At 45.1% G+C, this 17661-nt stretch overlaps 1 long non-coding RNA gene across 2 annotated transcripts; it reads left to right on the forward strand.

Moving 5' to 3' along the window:
* The first annotated feature begins 77 nt into the window (after positions 1-77).
* Positions 78-8887, forward strand: LOC122214559. Of its 2 annotated transcripts, none has more exons than XR_006199954.1 (7): positions 78-985; positions 1586-1756; positions 2697-2779; positions 4222-4372; positions 4941-5064; positions 6833-6970; positions 7921-8887. It is a non-coding gene; the product is annotated as an uncharacterized LOC122214559 (long non-coding RNA). The 2 variants fall into 2 exon arrangements; XR_006199955.1 differs by having other exon boundaries at positions 4977-5064.
* Positions 8888-17661: the final 8774 nt, after the last annotated feature.

Genomic DNA, 17661 nt, shown 5'->3' on the forward strand with positions numbered 1-17661 from the left:
CACAGAATCTGAAGCAGGCTCCAGGCTCTGAGCTGTCAGCACAGAGCCCAACATGGGGCTCCAACTCATGGACCTCGAGTTAATGACCTGAGCTGAAGTCCGACACTTTACCAACTGAGCCACCCAGGTGCCCCATGAACTTTATGATGAAAGATCCTCATTGCAGGATTAGGGAGCTGTCACCACGGATAAGGAGACCGTGTCAATGTGGAGCCCCACAGGCATTAAATAATAAATCCAAGGTGGTGTAGCAATGGCTTTGAGCTTTCTGTACTCTCCGCCTCATGTGAAATGTGTCTTATATGATTGGGCCGTGTGCATGAGAGATCAGTTCTTATGATGGGAACCTGGGCCAATTAACATCACCCTCAACATTGTGCTTCATCTGGTGAAAGTGACTGCGCTCCCAGGAGAAGAGTAGAAGGAACACGAGAACAGCTGCAGCAGTCAGAGCTCACCTTCGGACACCTGGTAGGCTGCACTCTGCCCAGTAGTTCCTGAGTGCTTCAGCACCTAACGCAGATGATCATAGCAGGCCACTGAATCTCTCCACATGGGTTTTTATTGATGTGCTGACTCTTTCCGATTGCTCTTTGTGAGAAGGTGGCTCTGGACAACTGGGTTAGAATGTTTTTCTCTCCTCCTCTTGTGCACAGCTTGCCACAGCTGGATGTGGATGTGTTTCTCTCTCCCAGCTCGGGGCTCGTGATCTGGAGAGGGTGGTGGTGGAGCAGAGCAGGGAGGTCGCCTACTCGAAATGCAGGTGCAGGACTTTGACGTATTTCTTGCAAGGGTGCTGTGAGGTTTTTAAAAAGGCGAAACTGTTCGGTGTCCAGTGGAGGCCTGGGTGTGATAACTCTTAGCGAAACTGATTCATCTCGATCTTCAAGAGTGGAAGTCATCCAAAGACAGAGGCTTCCAGAGGAATTCAGGAGGCACAAACCAATGGCAAGAGGACCTGACAGGGAGATCCCTCCATGGAGAGGTATGGAGCACATTGTGAAATGCAGTAGTTTAACTTCTGAGGCAACATCCGCACAATCGGCTGCTTCTTCCAGTGGGTGTCATTGTTTGGTCTCCTGCAAAAAGTCCCAGGTGGTTACTAGAGGGCACAGGTTGTCTCACAGTGGTGACAGGACACTGTTTCCCTCAGACGCCCCCAGCCAGCAGGGCTTTTTGGGTCTGTCCCTGTGGGTGGTGGAACTCACGCCCCTCCAATGTCTGTGGACCCCCCTACAACCTCCCAGTTACACTTAACTGGAGAGTGGGTGCCAGAATGGACATGGGTCAGCCCCCCTTCCACCTTGAGACAATGTTGAAGGCTTTTTCTTTTGTTTCACATGAATAACGTGAACAACAGCATGAATTGGAGGCCGTATGTCCTGATGAGCTTTCTTGATTTGGCTTTTGGGTAAATGCTCCATAGAAAATACACTTTCTATAAAGAAGCCCTGTTGAAACCAGGAGGAAGGGAAGGAGACAGGCACTGTTCCTGCTTCATTGCTGTTCAGCTATATTAGTGTTGATGTTGGATTTTTCACCTTTTACCCTAACACATCTCAAAAGTTTAATATCTGTCCTGTAGGTCAACGTAGCTGCCAGAGCATTTCCTTCTTTCCCAGAAGTGCCCTCCATGAGGCACTATCCCATGGGCGCCCTTTATCACCATTCATAGGCTCTGGGCCAACCCCATCTTCTCCACCCTGGTGGCCTCTGGGACCTCACCCTCCACCTCCACCTCCACCTCCAGCATTTGGTAAGATGATATGAATAGTAGAAGTTGACTTGTAAAACACCTTTCATCTTTTTCCTGTTGAGTCTTTGGGGGAAGATGCAGTGATGGCATCACAGGGCTTTCAGGTCAACCTGACTGAGGGCATTGTAACATTCTCAGGACATGCATGAAATGGGCTGTCATTTCCACATGGTGAGCTAGGCAGCAAGTGTCTCTTATAGAGAAGAAACAGTCCTTATACAGGTTGACAGACCTAGCACTCCTTAGGATGTAGCTTGTTACAAAGACCACGTGTTGGGCTCTCTGAGGGATGAGACACACCCTAAATTTATTTCTAGCTAGTTGAGACCTGAGCTGTTCACAGTTGCTTGATCAGTTATGAAAACACCTGAACCAGGGCCCTGTGGAATCTTCCTCAAGGATCAGGATCAGATCTTTTCTCTTGATTATAATATTAGTCTAAGTACATTTCTATTCGGAAATAGTTATATAATACCTGCTCCCATGTGGAAGGCAGCTTATAGATAAGCTGAAAGATTGAACAATTCTCCTGGAGCCAGAAGAAACACACCCATGCTCTTCTGTTGAGGATTTATTGATATTTTCCACCAATTGACACTCTAATTTTAATTCTTATCTGTCATGAGATGGTGATTTATTTCCCCTAATGTATATTAAGAAATGGCTGTTTTGGTGACAATTTCCAGTTTTCTCTTTAAGTTGACCTGCTGAAAGTTACTTGACTAATTATGAAGAACAAGAACCAGGGCCCTATGGTTTCTTCTTTAAGATGAGGGGATGGATCTCCCCCTTATCGTAGGGGTCACCTGAGGCTTGTGGGTTACTCTCTGCCTCTCTTCATGGTCCTGAGTGTGGGGAAGAGTTTAAGATGTCACAAGATGTGGTGTTTGTTTCAATTCTGCAGTCTACTAAAATCAGAATACACCTCTATCCCTTCTAGAGCCTTTAGCCGATCCAGAAGCTGGTGTCACTCCCGTGAGTCACAACAACAAGCACTCTACCAAAAATGCCAAGAAGGACAAGGTAAATGCTGGGGCCATTTTCAGCTGTATGTCTGTCTGGACACCCTCATTTTCAATACAGCATGCTCTCCAGCCTTTTCCCTGTTATATGTGTTGTGTGATATACCCACCTGTTTCTATTTGCCAAATGCACAGCCTTAACCCAAGAGTCTACAGGCTTCTCTCTTTTCAGCCTGTCACCTTTTTCTGGTAAGTTTAGTAGCCAAAGGAACTTAGAGATTGAGAACCCTATGGCTTTTCCCATGTGGTCTGGAAATAACACCAGGAAGATAACACTGCACTCCATACTAAAGTCTCTAGGCTTGTTGACTCCTACCATACCGCCTCTCTGTGGGATCAGTGTTGTTGTTATTTTCCTCTTTCTGGTCATGCAATTACATGTTAAAGCTATCTGTTAATTGGAAATGCAAAAAGACACCCCTCTATTTTTATATTGTGTGCCCTGTACAATTTAGAGTGGTCTTAGACAAAGTTATTGTCATAACTCACCACCTTCACATCTTCGTTGGTCAATGAGCTGTTTGGAATCCTTCAAGCTGTATCTTAGGTAAAAATATTCTGAACACAAGGTCCTTCAGTTGTGTCTCCAATCTGTGTTAGAGCTGGTATCATCACTCATGACACATCCCTGGGAATTGGTACCAAAATCAAAACACGTTCTCATTAATTCTGTTACACGAATTCCTTCCCCTTTTTCCCCATACGATGTATTACTCTGTGTCTTGCAGTGTGCTCAAAATCAGAATTCCTTATGAATTCAGATAAACACATGTGGGCTTAGTAGACATTGACAAGTAATATGTTTGTCACAGCAAACACTTTCTCAGTTCCCCTGCAAGATGCCAGGCATCCCCAACTCCCCAGTGTCCTCTTAGGCCTTTGACAGCATTGAGAGATGGGGAAGACCCCTTTCTCAGGGAAGGAAGCAGAGGGGGCAAAGTGAGGGGTCTGCGGGCAGAACTTTTCCCCAGTAGCAGCTGTGATTTTTTTGTGCAGATAAGGAACTATTTATTTGCACTCGTGTGTGTGTGTGTGTGTGTGTGTGTGTGTTCTGAAGATGCCCAAAACATAGCTTCTACAGTCACTGTAGTGGAAGGATGCAGGGTGATCTTGGACATAGATGTCTGCCTGTCTGAAATAGGCTACTTCATTTGTTTGGAATTACTTCTTTCAATCCTCTAAGATGGGATCATTTTGTTCTACATTCTCAGACATGGACAGGGACATGTGGTGACAGTAGTTTAGCCTCCTGCATTTATTCGTCTAGGCTGTAGGTGGTACCCAGTGGGAGGGATAGAGTTTTCAGGTAGTGAAGCTACTCTCTTGGATCCTGGTGGCAGAGAAGGTGGCAGGTGCTGACATGTTCTTCTCTGGGTTTCAGCTGCTTTGGGTATTGGTTCTCTTGTCTGGCATATGAATGTACCTGTCACTTCTGTTCTGCAGGGCAGTGTGGATCCGTGGGGACCTCCTCCGTTAACTGGAAGATTCTGCACATCCTACCCTAGAGGCCACCCTATGGGTTCCTGTGCACATCCACCTCCTGAACCTTGGTGGCCCTGAGAACCACCTTAAACCCCTCCACCTGCACCCATTGGTAAGATGATCTGAGCAGTATGAGTTGATTGCAAAGCACATTCATCCAATTTTTGTTGTTGTTGAGTCTTGGGCAAAGTGCAGAGGTGTTACCACAAGGCATTATAATGCAAGAGAAATGTGTCTGCCGCTATCACCACGTTCCTTGAGTTTCTCATGATTGACTTATCATCCTTGTGTCATTTCCCCCACCTTGTGTTGGTACAGGTGTCTCTTGTGGAGATGGAATGGGGCTGTATGCAGAAAAGCAGGCCTAGCGCTTCAGCAGATGTGTGCCATACACAGTCCATGTGCTGGGCGGTGGGAGGCATGAGGCTCCGCCTAACGTATATCCATCCAGTTGAGCCCCCAGTCATCCACAGTTGTTTGAGGAGTTATGAAAACACCTGAACCAGGGCTTTTATGGGTCTTCATCAGAGTTTAAAGAATGGCTCTCCCTTTACCTTGGGATCACCTGAAGCATGTGGGATACCCTGTGCGTGTGATTTGGGATCTGACTGGGCCAAAGAGTTTCAGTTGTTTGAGGAATGAGGTGATGGTTTTTGTTTTTTGTTTTTGTCTCTGCACAGTCTACTCCAATCAAAAGAAACCTTCATCCCTTCTAGGGTCTTTTGCAGATCCAGAATTTGCTCCCGTGATTGACAGCAACCCTGAGTACCAAGAAGGTCTACCAAAAGGACCAAGAAGGACAAGGTAAGTGCCGTGGACATTTTCACTTGTAACTCTTTGGGGAAACCCTCATTTTTCTGTTCAGCACTCTCTCCTGGCATTGTGTCTGTTTTGTGTGTTGTATGATATGTCTGTTTGTTTTTCTTATTTTCCAAATGCTCAACCTTAACCCAAGTGTCTACGGGCTTCTCTATTTTCATTCCGTCAACTCTTTGTGGTAAGTTTAGAAGGCAAACATGGTTAGGGCTGAGGACCTGAGGGCTTTTCCAGTATGTTCCTGGAAATAACCCAAAGATGATGACGCCACACTCCACCTGGAAGTCTTCTGGCATGCCTCCTTTTTTCTGGACCTTCTCAAAGTGGAATCATTGCTTTTGTTGTTACTTCCTGTTCTGTTTCTGTGTAGGAGATAAACGTGTTCAGAAAATCTGTGGTTATCCTTATGGTATGAAAATGCAAAATGCCTTCACTCCAACTTTATTTTTGTATGTATAATTTAGAGTGTTCTTAGACAAAGTAAATTTCATACCCATCAACATTTAGCCTTTTTTTTCTTTTTTCTTGTTCTTTTTTTCCTTTTTTTTCTTTTTTTTTTTGTAAATGTGCTGCCGGAATCCCTTCACATGTGCCCTGGGTCTAAATACTCTGAACTATAAGAGGTGACATATTTGTCCTAGAAAACATTCATGGGAACATGAATGGTGAAGAGAGAAAATCCGTTATTACCTGCATCTTAATTCCCCAGTGTGTCCTTCGTTTATGTTCACGTGAGCACATTCTCTTGGGTCCTGTGTCAGTGTTGCAGGTGAAACATGGAAAGGTAAAGCAGAAATGACAGTGCATTTGTGTTAATTCTGTTATCTGGAATTTCAGTTCATTTTTCCAGAGGACACGATTACACTGCAAATTGTACTGTACTAAATCTGAGAAGTACCACTGTATTAAAATAAATTAACTAAGCCTAACTAACATGTATAGGTAACATGTTTCTGTAAGAACATGTTTTTCTAAGTTCTCTCTATGACTCAGGATCCCCATTGCCCCATGTGTCTCTGTGCCCATGGATAGCACTTCCAGAGAGGAGGAGACCCCATTGTCAGCAGAGAAGCAGATTGGGCACAGGCAGGGGCTTAGAGGCAGAGCTTTGAGCCACGAGGGCTATGATTCCATGTGTGGAGACTGGGATTGTCCTTCCTTCTCAATCTGTAGTTCTTCACATACAAATAAGCAGGCTCTGTGGTGGAGGGGGTGAGGGGTGGTGGTTGATCCTGGACTTAGATGGCTTCATATCAGGAATATGCTATTTTATTAATTTACTCCATATTCACTCCACAAAATCCTTTAGGACAAGAGCTCTTGCTGTTCTACATTTGCAGACAAGTTGGGACACTAGTTTCTTCCCATAGCCTCTGTTCCCCGTCCCCAAAGCTCTCAGCAGAACCCAAAGTATGGGTAGAGTTCTTTTGATGCCAATGCTGCCCGCTTGGAACCTGGGGGTGGGGAAGCTGGCAGGAGATTCATTCCATAAATCCTCTAGGACAAGAGCTTGCTGTTCTACATTTGCACACATGTGGGAACACTGGTTTGTCCCCATAGCATCCGTTCCCCACCCCCAAAGCTATAAGTGGAACCCAAAGTATGGGTAGAGATTTTGGCACTGATGCTGCCCTCTTGGAACCTGGTGGTGGGGAAGCTGGCAGGAGATGAGCACTGCTTCTTTGGGTTCCCACTTTTTGCTGGTGTTGGTGCTTTGCTCTGTCCTATGAACATAGCTTTCATTTCTGTTCCGCAGGCCATTATGTATGCAAGAGGGCCTGGTCCTTCCCCAGGATCGCCTTGCAGGCTGTCCCCCATGGACCACCCTTCACCACGAGTCATGGGCTATGGGCCACCTCCCCTCCTCCACCAGCTCCTCCACGTACTCAATTTGGTAAGATGACCTGAACTGGATGAGTGACTGATAAAGCATATTCATCTTCTTCATGATTGACTTTGTGCGAATGAGATGGTTGGGAGGGCTTGGCAATTCAACTGCAAACCTGCCTGAGGACAGTGTCATATAAATCCAAGGTTTCTCAGGACATACGTACAATGGGCTTTGCCATTTCCCTGTAATGAGGTGAACTATAGGTTGCTCTTGTCAAAAAGAAAGAGCATTTTTACACAAAGGCAGACATATCAGCCGTACTGGTGCATATTTTACAGACACAATGTTGTGGGTTCTGTGACAGATGAGACGCACCCCTATCTTTAGGTGCCTCAGGTGTCCTGTGTGAAATGGGGCACGTGTTATATGACACGGAACTTGTGGTCGCCTTAGTGGAAGCAGCAGTGAAGGAATGGGGGAAATGTGAATCACACAGGAATAGAAGGAAAGTTGTGGAAGGCGAGCGGAGTTTGAGGAAGTGCAGAGGGGAGGGTGTTGGGGTCAGTGGTATGGATTTGGAGGCCTTTTGTGACAGGGCCCACGGCCTGGGCAGGGAGCTTGAGGATATCCGCGAAGAACTGCTTCACGGGTTCAAGCACAGTGTACAATGCAGTCATCATCTCTGGAATGCCAAGGTTACCACAGTGCACCCAGTTCCTTATCTAAAAAACAAGGATTGTTGTTTCTCTTGGTTTTCTGAAGGGTCCACACTTGTATGAAGGCATGTCCTGGAGATTTGGTAAATTAAACTTAGTCTTAGGAAACGCTTGTCTGCCGAAGTTTGTGTGTCTCAGTGAGACTAAATGTGTAGGCAAGTTGTAGATCAGCTGTGCCGCTTCCTTGGCCTTCAGCCTGAGTCAGACTTGGTGGGGAACTCAGGGGTGAGGAGGAGCCGCCCCTGCTGAACTCTGGTCACCACACCCATGCGTCTGCTGTCACCACCCTGCCTGCAGGTTTGCGCCTCTGAAACTTCCCTCGCAATCTCCTGAGGCTTTGCCTGTGTTCCTGCTGTGTCAGCTCTAACACCAGCTCTCGGCGGTCATCTCAGAGCCTCAGCTTTGTAATCTGAGAAACAGGGACAATGTTGGTTTCTGAGGTCAGTACGATGAAGAGGTGAGAAGCACTTAAGGAATTTGTAAAATGTATGGGAGGAGTGGACACTCACCCTTCTCAGGGTGGAAATGAATGTATCTCCACACAGAAGGTCATCAACAGATGTTCATTCAATTTCATGAAACTAAGAGTGTAATGCCTGAGGCTGAGAGGTTGGCAATCCCTGTTTCAAAAAATATGGCAAAGACCCCTGTGTTTTTTCTTTTAAAATTCAGGTCCTAATTTGCAAAAAAGAAAAAGATAACTGTGATCCTGTGTACATTCAGGAGTCTGTATCGAAGATTTGAAGACAGTCATCTTCCCTTGTAGGTAGACACACAGATGCGGCCACGCAATTAAGTGTTCATCCAAGGCCGCAGATATATTGTTGAAGACATAATGCATAGAGGAGAACACAAGATCCCATTGCAATAACCCCAAATCTCTTTGCCATACGGGAGAACTTGAAGTCTGAAGAGGACCCTGAACTGTGACAAATGGGCTGTGGCGATGTAATATATTTAGAAAAGTTGTCTGATATGTGTATTTGACCGAATTCTTTCCCTGACCAATCCTGTCCCCTCTATTTTGTCTTTCCTCATTTCCCCTGACAAACCCATCACCGTTCTGTCTTTGTGTCAGTACCTGCTTCCGGGAGGACCTACGGTCATTCTATTTTGATGTACACAGTATGACTCCTGTATACACGGTCACAAACAGGTAGAATCTACAGTAATAGGGGCAGAAGATAAGTGACTGTTTGAATTGTATTGACTGCACATGTCCCCCTGGTTCCTTCTGGGGTGGTGGCCACAACCTTCCTCTGGATCTGGTGACAGTTGTGTTCACTCTTCAGTAGATACTCGCAAGCACATGGCACCTGCTAATCACCGTGGTGTGTGGTGATCAGCAGGGCAGCTATCAGTCCCCAGGAAGTGGCTGATTCCTGATTGCAAGACATGGATGAGGGGTCAGCAGTGTCTCTGGTAGAACAGCGAGGAAACCCTGCATTAATCCACATGTTGTGGACTTTTCCCACCTACTCGCTATCTCACAGCACCAATCCAGGTGGGCACTGAGGAAGACTAATGGTGGTAGTTTTGGAGTGAGTCTTATGAGGTCCCATATTCCTCCCAGTGTATTGAGACAGAGCACAAGTGAGGGAGGGGGAGACAGAGAGGGAGACACAGAATCCAAAGCAGGCTCCAGGCTCTGAGCTGTCAGCGCAGAACCGAACGAGAGTCTCAAACTCACAACCCATGAGATCATGACCTGAGCCGAAGTCAGACGCTTAACCGACTGAGCCACCTGGGTGCCCCTCCTCCCACTGTTTCCTTAGTGACAGATGGGTAGGACAGAGGTCAGTGACATGATACTGTTCCTCCCTCACCTCCAAGGAGGATTTGGTTGTAAGCATCTGGCTCTTTCTGGGTCCTCAAAGCCCATGCATTCTGCCACAGAGCCCCTGACGCCTGCAGGGCCCTTCTTCCTCCCAGGTTGCAGAGGCAACCAGCCCTCCAGCAACATTAGGGACATGGCTGGGCCATCAAGGGGTCAAGGCCTGGCTGTCCACACGCTTCCCAGGAGTGGCTTGGAACAGCAATGCTGCAGTAAAGGTCAGCATGAGCTGCTTCTGTAAACAGGATTCTCACCCACTTCGATCAGGGCCTGCGCTAAAACATGACAGGAGAGAGGGGGACACAGGATATGTGGTGCCCTGCTTCCTGGACAGGGCTGCACAGAGCAGAAAGCTGAGGGCCTGTGGAGAGGAAGAGGAAGAGACAGGCAAGGAGAGAGGCACTGAGTCAGCGATGGGGGAATTGGGCATGTCTGAGAAAGTGAGATGAAGAAACAGAGGGAGACAGGAGTAGAGAGAAGCAGAGACAGAGGAGGCAAAGAGGAGAGGATGGAGCTGGTCACGGTGTGTGGAGAGGGTGATGGGCCATGCAGGCGGGGGCTCTGTGAAGATGCTCTTAGTGTTGGGGGCAGAAAGAGTAGAATACCCGGGCATGACAGTTCCATGAGTACAAGGCTCCAACCTCACTGCGGCATGCTCTGTAGAGGCCATTGCCCCTGGGAAGATGGGTCCCCCCTCATTTTGCCTGGCATGTTGGGACCCAGTCTCAGGATCGGTCATGGAGAGAGATGGCTTGAATCAGAGTGTGCAGCTCATCAGCAGGTGAAGTCCAGAGTGTGCCCGATGGGGAGGAAACTATGATCTGTCTCCCCGCCCTCCCCCAATCCCTCCTCCATTCCCCCTGCTTGAGCATGACCTTCCTTATGTTCCAAAACCAGGAGTCAGGCATTGTGCTGCCCCCAGAGCCTGCAGCCTGGAACTTGCAACGATGGATTATTGCCCTCAGCCGAAAGTATTTTAGAATAAGGTCCGTATTCTCCTTCTGGAACTAGTTACGTGCAACATGATAGTGCATTGCTATTCTTACATCTACTGATGATCTCTGGATTCTGGATTTTAAGTGAGGAGTTTAAAATGCCACAGCTGGAGCCAGAGGGAAGATGGCGGCGTAGGAGGACGCTGGGCTCACCGCGCGTCCTGCTGATCACTTAGATTCCACCTACACCTGCCTAAAGAACCCAGAAAACCGCCAGAGGATTAGCAGAACGGAGTCTCCAGAGCCAAGCGCAGACGAGAGGCCCACGGAAGAGGGTAGGAAGGGCGGCGAGGCGGTGCGCGCTCCACGGACTGGCGGGAGGGAGCCGGGGCGGAGGGGCGGCTCCCGGCCAAGCGGAGCCCCCGAGTCTGGCTGGCAAAAGCGGAGGGGCCGGATGGACTGTGTTCCGACAGCAAGCGCGACTTAGCGTCTGGGAGGTCATAAGTTAAGAGCTCTGCTCCGAAAGCGGGAAGGCTGGAGGACAAAGGGAGGGAGAGTTGCTGAGTCCCCGGACGACAGAGCTCAGCTTGGCGGGGGACAAAGGCGCTCGCCAGCGCCATCTCCCCCGCCCATCCCCCAGCCAAAATCCCAAAGGGAACCAGTTCCTGCCAGGGAACTTGCTCGCTCCGAGCAAACACCCAACTCTGTGCTTCTGCGGAGCCAAACCTCCGGCAGCGGATCTGACTCCCTCCCACTGCCACAGGGCCCCTCCTGAAGTGGATCACCTAAGGAGAAGCGAGCTAAGCCTACCCCTCCTGCCCCCATGCACCTTGCCTACCCACCCCAGCTAATACGCTAGATCCCCAGCACCACAAGCCTGGCAGTGTGCAAGTAGCCCAGACGGGCCACGCCACCCCACAGTGAATCCCGCCCCTAGGAGAGGGGAAGAGAAGGCACACACCAGTCTGACTGTGGCCCCAGCGGTGGGCTGGGGGCAGACATCAGGTCGGACTGCGGCCCCGCCCACCAACTCCAGTTATACACCACAGCACAGGGGAAGTGCCCTGCAGGTCCTCACCACTCCAGGGACTATCCAAAATGACCAAACGGAAGAATTCCCCTCAGAAGAATCTCCAGGAAATAACAACAGCCAATGAGCTGATCAAAAAGTGTTTAAATAATATAACAGAAAGTGAATTTAGAATAATAGTCATAAAATTAATCGCTGGGCTTGAAAACAGTATAGAGGACAGCAGAGAATCTCCTGCTACAGAGATCAAGGGACTAAGGAACAGTCACGAGGAGCTGAAAAGCGCTTTAAACAAAATGCAAAACAAAATGGAAACCACGACGGCTCGGATTGAAGAGGCAGAGGAGAGAATAGGTGAACTAGAAGATAAAGTTATGGAAAAAGAGGAAGCTGAGAGAAAGAGAGATAAACAAATCCAGGAGTATGAGGGGAAAATTAGAGAACTAAGTGATACACTAAAAAGAAATAATATACGCATAATTGGTATCCCAGAGGAGGAAGAGAGAGGGAAAGGGGCTGAAGGGGTACTTGAAGAAATTATAGCTGAGAACTTCCCTGAACTGGGGAAGGAAAAAGGCATTGAAATCCAAGAGGCACAGAGAACTCCCTTCAGACGTAACTTGAATCGATCTTCTGCACGACATATCATAGTGAAACTGGCAAAATACAAGGATAAAGAGAAAATTCTGAAAGCAGCAAGGGATAAACGTGCCCTCACATATAAAGGGAGACCTATAAGACTCGTGACTGATCTCTCTTCTGAAACTTGGCAGGCCAGAAAGGCTTGGCACGATATCTTCAGTGTGCTAAACAGAAAAAATATGCAGCCGAGAATCCTTTATCCAGCAAGTCTGTCATTTAGAATAGAAGGAGAGATAAAGGTCTTCCTAAACAAACAAAAACTGAAGGAATTTGTCACCACGAAACCAGCCCTACAAGAGATCCTAAGGGGGATCCTGTGAGACAAAGTACCAGAGACATCACTACAAGCATAAAACATACAGACATCACAATGACTCTAAACCCGTATCTTTCTCTAATAACACTGAATGTAAATGGATTAAATGCGCCAAACAAAAGACATAGGGTATCAGAATGGATAAAAAAACAAGACCCATCTATTTGCTGTCTACAAGAGACTCATTTTAGATCTGAGGACACCTTTAGATTGAGAGTGAGGGGATGGAGAACTATTTATCATGCTACTGGAAGCCAAAAGAAAGCTGGAGTAGCCATACTTATATCAGACAAACTAGACTTTAAATTAAAGGCTGTAACAAGAGATGAACAAGGGCATTATATAATAATTACAGGGTCTATCCATCAGGAAGAGCTAACAATTATAAATGTCTATGCGCCGAATACCGGAGCCCCCAAATATATAAAACAATTACTCATAAACATAAGCAACCTTATTGATAAGAATGTGGTCATTGCAGGGGACTTTAACACCCCACTTACAGAAATGGATAGATCATCTAGACACACAGTCAATAAAGAAACAAGGGCCCTGAATGATACATTGGATCAGATGGACTTGACAGATATATTTAGAACTCTGCATCCCAAAGCAACAGAATATACTTTCTTCTCGAGTGCACATGGAACATTCTCCAAGATAGATCATATACTGGGTCACAAAACAGCCCTTCATAAGTTTACAAGAATTGAAATTATACCATGCATACTTTCAGACCACAATGCTATGAAGCTTGAAATCAACCACAGGAAAAAGTCTGGAAAACCTCCAAAAGCATTGAGGTTAAAGAACACCCTACTAACGAATGAGTGGGTCAACCAGGCAATTAGAGAAGAAATTAAAAAATATATGGAAACAAACGAAAATGAAAATACAACAATCCAAACGCTTTGGGACGCAGCGAAGGCAGTCCTGAGAGGAAAATACATTGCAATCCAGGCCTATCTCAAGAAACAAGAAAAATCCCAAATACAAAATCTAACAGCACACCTAAAGAAAATAGAAGCAGAACAGCAAAGGCAGCCTAAACCCAGCAGAAGAAGAGAAATAATAAAGATCAGAGCAGAAATAAACAATATAGAATCTAAAAAAACTGTAGAGCAGATCAACGAAACCAAGAGTTGGTTTTTTGAAAAAATAAACAAAATTGACAAACCTCTAGCCAGGCTTCTCAAAAAGAAAAGGGAGATGACCCAAATAGATAAAATCATGAATGAAAATGGATTTATTACAACCAATCCCTCAGAGATACAAACAATTATCAGGGAATACTATGAAAAATTATATGCCAACAAATTGGACAACCTGGAAGAAATGGACAAATTCCTAAACACCCACACGCTTCCAAAACTCAATCAGGAGGAAATAGAAAGCTTGAACAGACCCATAACCAGCGAAGACATTGAATCGGTTATCAAAAATCTCCCAACAAATAAGAGTCCAGGACCAGATGGCTTCCCAGGGGAGTTCTACCAGACGTTTAAAGCAGAGATAATACCTATCCTTCTCAAGCTATTCCAAGAAATAGAAAGGGAAGGAAAACTTCCAGACTCATTCTATGAAGCCAGTATTACTTTGATTCCTAAACCAGACAGAGACCCAGTAAAAAAAGAGAACTACAGGCCAATATCCCTGATGAATATGGATGCAAAAATTCTTAATAAGATACTAGCAAATCGAATTCAACAGCATATAAAAAGAATTATTCACCATGATCAAGTGGGATTCATTCCTGGGATGCAGGGCTGGTTCAACATTCGCAAATCAATCAACGTGATACATCACATTAACAAAAAAAAAAGATAACCATATGATCCTGTCAATCGATACAGAAAAGGCCTTTGACAAAATCCAGCACCCTTTCTTAATAAAAACCCTTGAGAAAGTCGGGATAGAAGGAACATACTTAAAGATCATAAAAGCCATTTATGAAAAGCCCACAGCTAACATCATCCTCAATGGGGAAAAACTGAGAGCTTTTTCCCTGAGATCAGGAACACGACAGGGATGTCCACTCTCACCGCTGTTGTTTAACATAGTGTTGGAAGTGCTAGCATCAGCAATCAGACAACAAAAGGAAATCAAAGGCATCAAAATTGGCAAAGATGAAGTCAAGCTTTCGCTTTTTTGCAGATGACATGATATTATACATGGAAAATCCGATAGACTCCACCAAAAGTCTGCTAGAACTGATACATGAATTCAGCAAAGTTGCAGGATACAAAATCAATGTACAGAAATCAGTTGCATTCTTATACACTAACAATGAAGCAACAGAAAGACAAATGAAGAAACTGATCCCATTCACAATTGCACCAAGAAGCATAAAATACCTAGGAATAAATCTAACCAAAGATGTAAAAGATCTGTATGCTGAAAACTATAGAAAGCTTATGAAAGTAATTGAAGAAGATTTAAAGAAATGGAAAGACATTCCCTGTTCATGGATTGGAAGAATAAATATTGTCAAAATGTCAATACTACCCAAAGCTATCTATACATTCAATGCAATCCCAATCAAAATTGCACCAGCATTCTTCTCGAAACTAGAACAAGCAATCCTAAAATTCATATGGAACCACAAAAGGCCCCGAATAGCCAAAGTAATTTTGAAGAAGAAGACCAAAGCAGGAGGCATCACAATCCCAGACTTTAGCCTCTACTACAAAGCTGTCATCATCAAGACAGCATGGTATTGGCACAAAAACAGACACATAGACCAATGGAATAGAATAGAAACCGCAGAACTAGACCCACAAATGTATGGCCAACTCATCTTTGACAAAGCGGGAAAGAACATCCAATGGAAAAAAGACAGTCTCTTTAACAAATGGTGCTGGGAGAACTGGACAGCAACATGCAGAAGGTTGAAACTAGACCACTTTCTCACACCATTCACAAAAATAAACTCAAAATGGATAAAGGACCTGAATGTGAGACAGGAAACCATCAAAACCTTAGAGGAGAAAGCAGGAAAAGACCTCTCTGACCTCAGCCATAGCAATCTCTTACTCGGCACATCCCCAAAAACAAGGGAATTAAAAGCAAAAGTGAATTACTGGGACCTTATGAAGATAAAAAGCTTCTGCACAGCAAAGGAAACAACCAACAAAACTAAAAGGCAACCAACGGAATGGGAAAAGATATTTGCAAATGACATATCGGACAAAGGGCTAGTATCCAAAATCTATTAAGAGCTCACCAAACTCCACACCTGAAAAACAAATAACCCAGTGAAGAAATGGGCAGAAAACATGAATAGACACTTCTCTAAAGAAGACATCCGGATGGCCAACAGGCACATGAAAAGATGTTCAACGTCGCTCCTTATCAGGGAAATACAAATCAAAACCACACTCAGATATCACCTCACGCCAGTCAGAGTGGCCAAAATGAAGAAATCAGGAGACTATAGATGCTGGTGAGGATGTGGAGAAACGGGAACCCTCTTGCACTGTTGGTGGGAATGCAAATTGGTGCAGCCTCTCTGGAAAGCAGTGTGGAGGTTCCTCAAAAAATTAAAAATAGACCTACCCTATGACCCAGCAATAGCACTGCTAGGAATTTACCCAAGGGTACAGGAGTACTGATGCATAGGGGCACTTGTACCCCAATGTTTATAGCAGCACTCTCAACAATAGCCAAATTATGGAAAAAGCCTAAATGTCCATCAACTGATGAATGGATAAAGAAATTGTGGTTTATATACACAATGGAATACTACGTGGCAATGAGAAAAAATGAAATATGGCCTTTTGTAGCAACGTGGATGGAACTGGAGAGTGTGATGCTAAGTGAAATAAGCCATAGAGAGAAAGACAGATACCATATGGTTTCACTCTTATGTGGATCCTGAGAAACGTAACAGAAACCCATGGGGGAGGGGAAGGAAAAAAAAAAAAAAAGAGGTTAGAGTGGGAGAGAGCCAAAACATAAGAGACTGTTAAAAACTGAGAACAAACTGAGGGTTGATGGGGGTGGGAGGGAGGGCAGGGTGGGTGATGGGTATTGAGGAGGGCACCTTTTGGGATGAGCACTGGGTGTTGTATGGAAACCAATTTGACAATAAATTTCATGAAAAAAAATAAATAAAAAAAATTGCTATATAGAAACAAAATAAAAAATAAAAAATAAATAAAATAAAATGCCACAGCCTTCTCTTACATGAAAGAAGAAACCTATGTCTTCACCCAGACTTCCTCTGATTGCGAAGACATGGCAATTATTATTTGAAGGCTCAATTGTCTACCTATGAGTTTTAGGGAAATTATTTCATCTATCTTCATCCTTAAAGCACTTTTCATTGAAAATATTACCCATATAAAGGCAGGAAATTTATAACAGATGTGTGGCTCCCTCTAGATGTGCATTCTGACCTTGTCACATTTGTGTCCTCACAGACATTATTGACAACTTGAAAAATAAGCTCTCAACACCAAGATGGTGACATTAGAGAATGTGGTATAAAGGGAATTTCATATGTTCTCAATTAGAAATAATTTTTGGGGTGCCTGGGTGGCTCAGTCGGTTGGGCGTCCGACTTCAGCTCAGGTCACGATCTCGGGGTCCATGAGTTCGAGCCCCGCATCGGGCTCTGGGCTGATGGCTCGGAGCCTGGAGCCTGGAGCCTGCTTCCGATTCTTTGTCTCCCTCTCTCTCTGCTCCTCCCCCGTTCATGCTCTGTCTCTCTCTGTCTCAAAAATAAATAAACGTTAAAAAAAATTTAAAAAAATAATTTTTAATAGTGAAGGAGAAATTAAAAATATTCCCATTTTTAATTGAATATAATAGACTCATTATGTTGTATTAATTTCAGGAATATATCATAGTGATTCCGTGTGTATACATTATGCTCTCCAAAGCATGCAACGCTTTCTTACAGGATTGACGCTATTCTATGGGCTGTACCTTGGATCCCAATGACTTATTCGTTCCATAGCTGGGAGCCTGTATCTCTTTCTCAGAGGTGTCAACTTTTTTATTTAACCCAAGTATTTTGGTGCTAAACACCATAACCTGTAGGTCAGCATGTGTCAATTTGCAGTCTGTATTTCTGCGAATGCTGCTTGAAGCATTACACATGATATCATTACGTCAATAAATTCGGTTTCATTCTGCACTCGGTAAAAAGGAGAAGGAAAAGGTTTCTTTGTGTCCCAAGCCCTTCGCTAAGACCCTTCCTGACCAGGAGAACAGGCTTCACTGGACCAGCTGCACTCTCAGTACTTCCAGCTGAGCAGCCATGGCCTTGAGCATTGCA

This window comes from Panthera leo, chromosome A2, assembly GCF_018350215.1.
Source record: "Panthera leo isolate Ple1 chromosome A2, P.leo_Ple1_pat1.1, whole genome shotgun sequence".
Lineage (NCBI taxonomy): Eukaryota > Metazoa > Chordata > Mammalia > Carnivora > Felidae > Panthera > Panthera leo.